The 12,122-nt window shown below is 47.0% G+C and overlaps 1 protein-coding gene and 2 pseudogenes across 3 annotated transcripts in view; 1 reads left to right on the top strand and 2 right to left on the bottom strand.

The window, feature by feature from the left end:
• Window positions 1-12,122, top strand: part of FAM193A (family with sequence similarity 193 member A) — a 165,823-nt gene that overhangs the window by 35,602 nt on the left and 118,099 nt on the right. The window lies entirely within an intron of this gene.
• On the bottom strand, window positions 4,824-5,659 carry LOC122890239 (annotated as a pseudogene).
• Window positions 6,286-10,832, bottom strand: LOC122890238 (annotated as a pseudogene).

Raw genomic sequence — 12,122 nt, 5'->3', positions numbered from 1 at the left:
AGGAGACTAACCATGTAGTAATTTATTTTATTTTTTTATTAAAAGATTTTATTTATTTATTTGACAGACAGAGATCACAAGTAGGCAGAGGCAGGCAGAGAGAGAGAGGAGGAAGCAGGCTCCCTGCTGAGCAGAAAGCCCGTCTCGGGGCTCGATCCCAGGAACCTGGGATCATTCCTGGGATCATGACCTGAGCCGAAGGCAGAGGCTTTAACTCACTGAGCCACCCAGGCGCCCCACCATGTAGTAATTTAAACAAGGGAAATTTAATATATTAAGAAATTAGTGAGCTTTGACAGGGTAGCCATAAACTGGAAAGAGAACTCTAAGGTATACTCCAGGGCTGAGGGATAGTACCCCCAAGGATGGATACATTTGGAAGGGGCCACACCCCAAGACTGGGGTTCATATCTTGTTGGAATACAAATGGTTGTAGCTGGGTTGCCTGGCCATAGCTAGTCCATACTCACTAGACAAGCAGGATCAGTCTGGGGTGCAGGCCAGCTGAGGCAGGTGGGAGGCCATGCAGAGGCAGTTAGTTTCCTGTGTAGGTGCGCTGCCTGGGGTGCATCGTGTTTTTGTGGGGAGGGCCGTGGGAACATACGTCTAGGGTTCAGGTGAGCCAGTGGGATGGGCAGGCATGCAGGCATCTGGGAAGCACTGCTGGAACTGGGTGCTGGAGCAGCAGCCCCCTTAACCAGGCATGCACACACTTCTGTCTGTTGCTGGGGCCAGGGCATCTCCAGACCCCTGTGTGGAACAAGGTTGGGCTCACTAGCCAGCCAGCCCTGCAGTAACCCTTCCATGTGCTGAGACATGGGGCTGAGGAGAGGGTGCAGGAAGCAGTCACTGAGGCTGGGACACAAGCCCAGGCTCTCTGGGGCTCCTCCCAGCTGTGTTGTTGCACCCTGAGTCCCGTGCTGGAGGAGGCACAAATGCCAAACACCAGAGAAGCTCTGCCCTGCAGGCACCTGGAGCTGGAGAATCCAGATCATCTTGGTGGAAGTTCATGTCACTGAGCACAGTCCTCCCTCCCATCCTTGTGGTCATGTCTCTTTGTTCATGAGCGCATTTGGGGAAGTGTTGGGGAAAGAAGCTCAGAGGCAGATGTGCGCAGGCATTTGAGAGCTGCTTTGGCAGTGGTTGTCATTGCTGAGCATTCAGAGGACACAGATTGCCTTGCGCTCCGTGCCCATCCTTAGACCCCTTCTCTAAAACCCTCTGCCTCCAGTTATCCCTCCTTGTTCTTTCCAGGTTCCTAGGCCGGCCAGCCAGATACCAGCTTCTGCCATACACTGGCATAGATCTGGCCATTTCTTCTCCCTGGCAAAGCGCCCAGGCAAGCACACTTCTCCGACTTGTGCTCCCTGCTTGGATTTTCCCTTCCGCTGGGCCTCCAGGACCCTGTCTGAGAACAGTGGCAGGTCCAGCCGTCCGCTGCTGGCCGGGGTGGGTGTCCTCATGCAGAGCCGTCCGTGGAGGGACTCCGCATTCTCTCCTTTGTTGCTGGTCGTAGGTGTCGGTCTTTCACTGGTGGTGCTGGCCCTTGATTGTGAGGCACGTGTGCACGTTCATGGTCATCTTGTTCATGTTCTCCCAGGGGACAGCCTGGGAGCCTCCTGTCTGTGGCCATTGCTTGGAAACCACTGCAGAAGTCTTCTGCTTGCTCATTCCACGGACGCTGCCTGTCCTAGGAGTGACATTATGGAAGGTGTTAGAAGGAAGAATGTGCTCAGGACAAAGTCTGTGGTCAGTTTCTTGGGAGAGGGAGAGGAGCGCGTGTGGTCCAGAAGTGCTGTGCACACAGGAGGTGGCCGGCCTGACTGGGAGAGACTGGGCGAGAGTGGGAGAGAGTGGGAGCGGGGTGAGTCAGCCTTTAAAGAGAAAATGTGTGCGCTGCATCAGCAGAGGAGATGCGTGTTCCCAGTGGCCAGCAGGCAGACCTGTTGGGGTGTTGTGCACACAGGTGGTGCGGGGTTCACACACTCTGGGTGTGCATCCTACCCTGTGGTGTCGATGGGCCTCCCCATTGGTTCTGCTTCTCAGGTGCCACCGCTTTAAAATGAGACAGTAGTGGGGCACCTGGGTGGCTCAGTTAAGCATCTGCCTTTGACTCGGGTCACGGTCCCAGGGTCCTGGAATCAAGCCCCACATCGGGCTCCCTGCTCAGTGGGAAGTCTCCTTCTCCTTCTCCCTCTCTCTGCCTGCCACTCCCCCCGCTTGTGTGCTTTCTCTCTCTGTCAAATACATAAATAAAATCTTTAACAACAACAAAAAAGAGACAGTAGTACCTGCCTTTTGGGTCATCTAAGAGTTATTGGAGGACATACATGTATGGCATTTATTTAGCATAATGCCCGGCACTTGGTGCTTAGCTTTGTATTCTCACGTGAGTCATTTCTTGTTCTTGGGGCTGCTGTGTAGTAATGTGCACATCTTTTTATATTAATACTATCTCTTTCATGATGTTGAAACAGTCCACTCCCATGACGTTTTCTTAAGAGCCAGAACATGTATGTGGGCTTTGGGTCCATCTCAGCAAATTGTAGGTCTTCCATAAATATGGACTGAGCTGTATGAAAGTAGGAATGTAGGAAAATGGAGTATTTTCTAACCATGAGGTGTGTTTCTGTCAATTTCTTTTTTTTTTTTTTAAATAAAAGATTTTATTTACTTATTTGACAGAGCATGAGCAGGGGGAAGAGCAGAAGGAGAGGGAGAGGTAGGCTCCCAGGGAGCCTGATGTGGGACTTGATCCCAGGATCCTGGGACCGTGATCTAAGCTGAAGGCAGATGCCCAGCTGAGCCACCTGGGCACCCTATCAATTTATTTCTGATAATGTTTTGTTTGCATTTAACTTTTCTTTGCGCTCACCTTCAGTGAGAACAGACAGCTCTAACGGGCTTCTAAATTGGAGTCCCTTTTGCACCGCTGCAGTCGATATCCCGTGGGTCTGGCCCGGAGCTTCCAAGCGTGGATCTGAGTAGATGCTCAGCCCTGGGAACCCCACAGCCCTTGACTAGTAGCCTCTAGATGAGCCAGCTTCTCCAAGGGGAAGCTTCCAGACCTTTAAGCTTGTGAGCACTTAGTCTCTTCTCGTTGGATGTTAGTTAACATCTCTGAAAACGTAGAGCAGATATTTTAAAAAATAAAAATATATCTTAACCCGAAAAAAGTGAGTAATTTAAGAAATGTATCTTGAGATAATAAGAATATAGTACATATGTGCAGTGCTTTTTGAGCTGTCTTGTCCACAGCGATTTTAGAAAATGCTCTCTGAGCCTTTAGTCAGATGATACTTGATTGCCTAGAGCAGAAATAGTGGCGTCTCCTGTGGGGAGCCACCCTGTGTGATCTCTTGTTTGGACACAGGTCGTTCTTCCTGAGTCCCGTTCTTCATGAGTCCCCTTCATGCTAGCCTGCACTGCACGGGTGCTCCATGTGTGCTGGCCTGGGGCCCAGAGCTCTTGCTGCTGCCTCAGGGTCGGTGGATGAGGGGTGTTCCAGCACGAGAGAGCTAAGGTGAGGGGAGGGCGAGTAATGCCGGCATGGACACGCCAGTGAGGGAGGCTGGGCCTTCGGGTCTGGAGCAGGCATTCTTAATTACTCCAGTAGTTTGCTTTTTCTTTAACTTTTCGCTCTTTACTTGGAAAAATAAACTTTATTGAGGTATAATTCACACATGGTAGGATGCACCCATTTGAAACATACAGTTCTAGGAGGATTGACAAATGTCTGCCACCCCAGTTAAGACTTAGGAGGTGTCGGGGCGCCTGAGTGGCTCAGTGGGTTAAAGCCTCTGCCTTCAGCTCAGGTCATGATCTCAGGGTCCTGGGATCGAGCCCTGCATCAGGCTCTCTGCTGATGCAAATAAATAAAGTCTTTAAAAAAAAAAGACTTAGGAAGTGTCCATCACCTCGCATAGGTCCCATGTGCTCCTTTGCCAGTCCCTCTTCTCCTCTGGCCCGAGGCAGCCATTGATAGGATTGATAGGATTTGATTAAAATCTACCATCTTGCTAGCTGTTTTCTGGTCATCATTTATTTCTTGTTTTCATTTCCCTCTTTTTCTGCCTTTTCTGGGTTTAATTTAACATGTTATGGTTCTGTTTTATCTCTTCTGTTGATGTATTCATACCTCTTAAAATATTTTTATACTTGTTGCCTTTGGGTTTACAGTGTACATTTTATTTTATTTTTTTTTTAAGATTTTATTTATTTATTTGACAGACAGAGATCACAAGTAGGTAGAGAGGCAGGCAGAGAGAGAGAGAGGAGGAAGCAGGCTCCCTGCTGAGCAGAGAGCCCGATGCGGGACTTGATCCCAGGACCCTAAGATCATGACCTGAGCTGAAGGCAGAGGCTTAACCCACTGAGCCACCCAGGCACCCTGTTTTATTTTTTTAAATAAAGATTTTTATTAATTTATTTGACAGATGGAGATCACAAATAGTAGACAGGCAGGCAGAGAGAGAGGAAGGGAAGCAGGCCCCTTGCTGAGCAGTCAGCCTGTTGTGGGATTCGATCCCAGGGCCCTGAGATCATGACCTGAGCTGAAGGCAGAGGCTTAACCCACTGAGCCACCAGGCGCCCCTACAGTGTACATTTTTTAAAAATTTTCTGTTTTTTTATTTTGAGAAAGAGAACAGGAACTTCTTTTATTTCCTAAGCACCATGCTTTTTCTTTTTTTTTTTTTTTAAGATTTTATTTATTTATTTGACAGGCAGAGATCACAAGTAGGCAGACAGACAGGCAGAGAGAGCGGGGGAAGCAGGCTCCCTATTGAGCAGAGAGCCCGGTGCAGGGCTCTATCCTAGGACCTGGGATCATGACCTGAGCCGAAGGCAGAGGCTTTAACCCACTGAGCCACCCAGGCACCCCGTAAGCGCCATGCTTCTTGGTGGCACTAGCTTCCCCATCAAGGAGTCACACAAAACAGAGCAGATTTGCAACTCCCACTGGGTTACAGATCACGATTATTTCCGGAGGGTCTTCACAGTTAAGATGGGCATATATTTCAGAAGGCAGCTTCTGGGCTCTCCTTTCTCTCTCACACACACACACTCACACAGACTCTTACACAGTGGTAACATTGTTCAATTGATGGGATTGGCTGGCTCACGTCAGGTACTGTACCACGAGGAACGTGACCACACAGGTGAGCAGCAACCCACCCATCAGAAAGTACTTGTTCTGGAAAGCCCGCTTCTCCCCTCATGCTATAACAAGCTCAGCATGTTGGCAGCATCAAAGATCTTCATCTGAGCCCCCTTCAAGGTCAGTCTCTGGGCCCTGAGTCCTTCCAGAGTATCGCACCCAGCTCCAGTGAGGTCTTCTTAAGCTGTAGTGAATTTTCTGGAGGGAGGAATTGAATTGCTACAAGTCATCCATTAGGATGGCGGTATCTTGAGTCATTAGTGGTGTAAGTCTGGTACAGAAACTCCTCTTGCCATCCCTGCTGCTCCCTTGTGTATCACTGGTGCTGGAAGTTTCCACATAGGCTACAGGTGCTGAACATGATACTTTCAGTGGTCCACATGAAGTTTGGCATTCTGTCTTTTGTCAGAGGGCTCCTTGCTAGACAGAATCTCTAGACGTTCTAGATGGCTGAATATCTGGTCTGTTTGCTTGGATTTTGTTTTCTACTAAGTGCAGAGACTATTTGCCATCTCAAGTCGTCCTTGTGAGACTAGGTCTTACGGACCCTCTAGTGCATTTGCTGGTACAGCATCTCCTTGTTGTAGCCTTGCCAGGTCCAGCCCTGGCTTTACAGTGTGTATTTTATTTGTTTGTTATTAAAAATTTGCTTTCTTTTTCTTTTTCTTTTTTTTTTTTTAAGACTATTTATTTATTTATTTGACAGAGAGATCACAAGTAGTCAGAGAGGCAGGCAGAGAGAGAGAGAGAGGAGGAAGCAGGCTCCCTGCTGAGCAGAGAGCCCGATGCGGGACTCGATCCCAGGACCCTGAGATCATGACCTGAGCCGAAGGCAGCGGCTTAACCCACTGAGCCACCCAGGTGCCCTTTTTCTTTTGAATCAAGTATTAACCCCCAAGTTTACAGTTTGGCTTTTTTTTAAAGGTTTTATTTATTTGACAGATGGAGGTCACAAGTAGTAGACAGAGAGGCAGGCAGAGAGAGACAGAGAAGCAGGCTCCCCACTGAGCAGAGAGCCCAATGTGGGGCTCTTTCGCAGGACCCTGGGATCATGACCTGAGCTGAAGCCAGAGGCTTTAACCCACTGAGCCACCCAGGCGCGCCAGTCTGGTTTTTTTTTTTTTTAATGCCTTCCAAACAGTAGCACAGTGACTATCACCTTTTCAATAGCCAAGTTATAAATCAAATTCCTCCCAGTGGTTATGTCCACATCTAGATTGTTTGGGTGGTCAGGAACTCTTACTTGTTTGCGTTAGCTTTTAGTTCTTGCTTATATCTCCAAATGTAAAAGAAATGAAAAACTCCTGCTGCCCCTGCAAAAAATTAACAGCAAACAGACTCCAGCTTTTTGGCGCAATTACCAGTGAATATCCTGGCCACATAAATCCTGTAGCTATCAGCATGATAGACTGAGTTTCTGTGCAGGTCTGGCCATGTCAGCCAGTCCAGTGCATGCTGGAACCCAGAACAAGACTGTTTGGGACCTGCCATGTAGTACAACAGCCTCAATTTCTCCGCCAGCAGGAGCTTCACTTTCTCAAGGATTGGGTGGTAGGTGGCCTGAAGGCCCCCAGTGCCAGTGGCTTACATCTCTTTGGAAATCGTCATGGGCAGCCATGGGGTGGGGTGTTTTTGCTCCCCATGGGAGCAAAAAGTGGCTGTTTGCTCCCTGCTGCATGACAATGAAGGGCTCGTGTCACTTTCTCTTGCCTCACATCTTCCTCGGCCTTACACTGCACATTTTAGATTCACCCCACGGTTTCCCTTCAGATGCTGCTGTGCTGCTTCACAGTGTAGTAGAGGCGTCCTCGGTTTTACTGTGCTGCACAGACACTGCGCTTGTTTTACACACTGAGGGTTTGTGGCAACCTGTGTTGTTGAGCAGGGTTTTTTATTGGTGCAGTTCTTCCAACAGCATTGACTCCCTTTTTATCTCTGGCTCACAGGTGGGTAATTCTCAGTATTTCAGACTTTTCCATTATTATTACATTTGTCATGGTGATGGGTGATCAATGATCTTTGATGTTACTGTAGTAATTTTTTGGGGTGCCACAAACTGTGCCCATTAGGATGGGGAACTTCTTTTTTAAGACGTTGAAGTTAATTGGGGCGCCTGGGTGGCTCAGTGGGTTAAAGCCTCTGCCTTTGGCTTGGGTCATGATCCAGGGGTCCTGGGATCAAGCCCCACATTGGGCTCTCTGCTCAGCAGGGAGCCTGCTTCCCTCTCTATCTGCCTGCCTCTGCCTACTTGTGATCTCTGACTGCCAAATAAATAAAATCTTCAAAAAAAAAAAAAGATGTTGAACTTAATTGATAAAGGTTGTGTGTGTTCTGACTGCTCTGTGGACTGTCAGTCCACCCCCCTCTTCTCTCTTGGGCCTCCCTATTCCCTGAGAAACAACAATATGGAAATTAGGCCAGTTAATGACCCTGTAATGTGCTAAAGTGCTCAAGTGAAAGGAAGAGTCACACATAACTCACTTGAAATGAAAAGCTAGACATGATTAAGCTTAGTGAGGAAGGGATTTCTGAAGCCGAGATAGGCCGAAAGGTAGGCCTCTTGTGCCAGACAGCCATGTTGCAAATGCCAAGGAAAAGTTCTTGAAGGAAGTTAAGAGCGCTACTCCAGGGACCACATGAATGATAAGAAAGCCAAATGGCCTCATTGCTGATAGGGAGAAAATTTGGGTGGTCTGGTTAGGAGATCAGACCCACCCCAGTATTTCCTTAAGCCAAAGCCTAATCCAGAGCAAGGCCCTGACTCTCAAGTCCAGGAAGGCTGAGGGAGGTGAGGAAGCTGCAGAAGAATAGTCTGCAGCTAGCAGAGTGGGTTCATGAGGTTTAAGGAGACACAGAGGGGCGGGGGGGGGGCGGGAGAGCAGCACGTGCTGACGGAGAAGCTGCGGTGGGATCTGCCAGAGATCAGCTTGGATCGCCCATGGAGGTGACTCCTAAATAGCTGATTCTCCACATGTAGACACAACAGCCTTATCTGGGGAGAAGATGCCATCTCGGACTGTCCTCGCCAGAGGACAAGCAGCACCTGGCTTCAGGGGTTCAGGGGACAGGCTGGCTCCCCTTTAGGGGCTAATGCAGCTGGTGACTTTCAGCTGAAGCTGGTGCTCCTTTACTATTCTGGAAATTCTTAGGACCCTTAAGAATTGTGTTACCTCTCCTCTGCCCGTGCTCTATCCATGGAACATCACAGCCTGGACGTCAGCGTATCTGTTCACAGTGAGGTTTACCAAACGTCTCAAGCCCACTGTTGAGACCTACTGCTCAGAAAAAAAGGTTCCTTTCAAAAATATGACTGCTCGTTGACGTTATACCCGGTCACCCAAGAGCTTTGGTGACATACCGGGAGATGAGTGCCGTTTCCCTGCCTGTGAACACAGCTTCCATTCTGCAGCCCACGGAGCAAGGAGTAATTTTGACTTTGAAGTCTTATCATCTAAGAGACACATTTTGCAAGGCAGTTAATGCCATGGACGGTGATTCCTCCACTCGATCTGGGTGGGGTACATTAAGAATCTTCTGGGAAGGATTCACCATGCCAGACGCCATTAAGAAAATGTTCCCATGGCTCAATGTCAATACTAACAGGAGTTTGGAATAAGTGAGCTCCGGCCCTGGTGAGGATATTGAGGGGATCAAGACCAAGTGGAGGAAGTCACTGTAGATGTGGTGGAAACAGCCAGAGAGCCAGAAGTGGAGCCTGGAGAGGGGAGCGACCTGCTGTCCTCGCAGGATAACACTTGCACGGGTGAGGATGTGCTTCCATGGAGGAGCAAGGGAAGTGATATCTTTTTTCTTTTTTTAAAGGTTTTATTTATTTATTTGACAGACAGAGATCACAAGTAGGCAGAGAGGCAGGCAGAGAGAGAGAGAGGAGGAAGCAGGCTCTCCGCGGAGCAGACAGCCCGATGCGGGGCTCGATCCCAGAACCCTGGGATCACAACCTGAGCCGAAGGCAGAGGCTTTAACTCACCAAGCCACCCAGGCACCCCGGGAAATGATTTTTTTTTTTTTAAAGATTTTATTTATTTATTTGACAGAGAGAGACCACAAGCAGGCAGAGAGGCAGGCAGAGAGAGAGAGAGGAGGAAGCAGGCTCCCAGCTGAGCAGAGAGCCCGATGCGGGACTTGATCCCAGGACCCTGAGATCATGACCTGAGCCGAAGGCAGTGGCTTAACCCACTGAGCCACCCAGGCGCCCGGGAAATGATTTCTTGAGCTGGAGTCTGCTCCTGGTGACGATGCTCTGGAGATGGTTGAAATCTGACAAGGACTTAGAACATTGCTTGACCTTTGTTGATAAGGTGGCAGGGCTTGAGAGGACTGGCTCCAATTTGGAGAGGAGTTCTACTGTGGGTGAGATGCTACCAGACAACATCGCTTGCTGCAGAGAAATCATTTGGGAAAGGAAGAGTCTATCAGTGCAACAGATTTATTCTCTTGTTTTAAGAAAGTGCCATAGACACCCCATCCTTCAGCAACCCCCACTTTAAGACCCTCCAGCAGCAAAAGATTACAGCTTGCTGAAAGCTCAGATGATGGTTAGCATTTTTTAATAGATATAGTATTTATATTTATGATAATTTAAAAATAAAACATTTTAAGATTAAGATATTACGTAATTTTTTTTTTTAGATATAACACTGTGGCACACTCAGTGTGCTATGGTATAGTATACTGGGAAACCAAAAAATTCATTTGTCTGGTGTTACTGGTAGTGGTCTAGAGCTGAACCCCCATAGTCTCTCTCAAGGTATGCCTGTAGAAATGCCTTACACAGTATATTCCCAGTTCTTCTTTGTGCTATTGATGGTATTCATTTTGCTTTTACATATGCTGTAAATACACAATACATTGCTATTTTTGCTCTTAGAAGTCATCTTTTAGTGCAATTCTTAAAAAAAAGAGAGAAAAGATTGATTTCAATTTACTTGTATTACATTTTTAGGGTTCTTCATTTCTTTTTGTATATCCAAGTTTCCATCTTACTCAAATTCTTACTGCCTAAAATACCTTCTGTAACGTTTCTTGTACGTCTCCTGGCAATGAATTTCTTCAGTATTTATTTCTGAGAAAGTTTTTCCTCCTTATTTTTAGAAAAGTATCTTTGCTGGGTATAGGATTTTGACTTAACAGGTGGTGGTGGTTTTTCCTTTGTAGTACTTAAAAAAAGTCACTCCACTGTCTTCTGGTTTTCATGGGTTTGTTGTTGTTGTTTGTTTTGGGTTTTTTGTTTTTGTTTTTTCACAAGAAGCCTGGTGTAATTCTTGTTTTTGTTCTTCTGTATGTAGTGTCTCCTTTATCTCTGACTGCCTTCAGGATTTTCTCTTTTTGTTTTTAGCGGCTGGGGGGCAATAATCATGAAGCAGATTTGCTTTGTTTTTGTTATTTATCCTAATTAATATTCTCTGTGCTGCTTGGATCTGTGGGTTGGTGTCTGATTCATTTGGGAAAGTTCTCAACCATTGTTCTTCTGCTCTTTTCACCTCTTCATAGGATTCCAATTATATATATATGAGAATGTTTCATACTGTTTTGCACTTCTTGGTTGTTCCCAGCCCCTTTTCTTTTTGGTTCTTCAGGTGACTTGACCTGTCTTCAGGTTCACTGGTTCTGTAGAGTTCATTTCTCTGCTGAAGTTACCCCCCTGATCTAGCATGTTGTCCACCTTTTCTGTTAATAGTCTTTAAGGTATTTAAATTCCCTGTTAGATAGTTCCAACCTGCTTCATATCTGAGTCTTGTTTTGATGATTGCTCTGTTTCTTTGGAGTGGTTTGTTTTTTGCCTTTTGTGTCATTATTACAAAATTGCAGTTATTCTTCAAAGCCAGACATATTGTATAGGATGGTAGAAAGTGAAATAAATCACTTAAAAAAAAAGATTTTATTTATTTTATAGGGGCAGAAGGAACACAAGCAGGGGGAGTGGGAGAGGAAGAAGCAGGCTTCCCACCAACTGAGGAACCTGACGTGGGGCTTGGTCCCAGGACCCTGGGATCATGACCGGAACTGAAGGCAGGCGCTTAACGACTGAGCCACCCAGGCAACCCTGTAATAAATCACTTTTAAACCCAGAAATGGACAGTTTTCTTTCTACTAGGCCCTTAGGGCTGTAGTTTACATTCCTCTTGTTAAGAGTTGGCCTAGCTTTTAGGATTTGTTGTTGCTATGGTTATTGTCAGTGCACCATAGCCTTCAAATTTCTATAGCTATGTCTAGTGTGAGGGTGACTTACTCAAACTCTGTAATTCTTTTTTTTTCCTTAAGATTTTATTTATTTGAAAGAGAGAGAGAGAGAGCGCGCACACAGGCAGAGGGACAAGTAGACTCCCCGGTGAGCAGGGAGCCCGACATAGGGCTGGATCCCAGGGTCCCCAGATCATGACCTTAGCCAAAGGCAGTTGCTTAACCAACTGAGCCACCCAGACATCCCTGTAATTCTGTTTTAAGTCTTCCCTTTTTGTTTTGCTTCACAGAGTGTATATTTGCATACCCTATTTCTCTCAGGTCCCTCCTGGTGCTAGTCTTCCAATAAATTTCATTTGAAGCATTTATATTTGGACATGTATGGCAGCCCTGAGTTTTGGGGTAGGGCCTGCTCAGTTTTCCTGTTGCTTCCTTGGCTGAAGTTGTGGGCTCGTTGTGTGATCCTGTCTTTTCTCCTGGAATTGGAGTTGTCGACATTGTAGACTGTTCACCAGAGCCCTTCCCTGTATAGAGTAAGGCTGTTCCTTATTGGAGATGGAGGGGGAAGGACCTGGCTGGGGTTTCTTGCCCCTCCCACATGGCTGCTACTCCCCGCCCTAATTCTGTACTATGGTCCTTGAGTTTTAGAGCTCTTTTGAGATCCTTTCAGTGATCACCCACTGGGTTTCCTAGAGAGGTTGCAGAGGAATTTCTGTAATTCTAGGAATTATCGTGACAGCTTGCACTCAGTCTTCACAGTACG

The sequence above is a fragment of the Neovison vison genome, chromosome 11 (assembly GCF_020171115.1).
Source record: "Neovison vison isolate M4711 chromosome 11, ASM_NN_V1, whole genome shotgun sequence".
NCBI classification, from domain to species: Eukaryota; Metazoa; Chordata; class Mammalia; order Carnivora; family Mustelidae; genus Neogale; species Neogale vison.
This window is presented reverse-complemented; position numbering and strand designations above follow the sequence as displayed.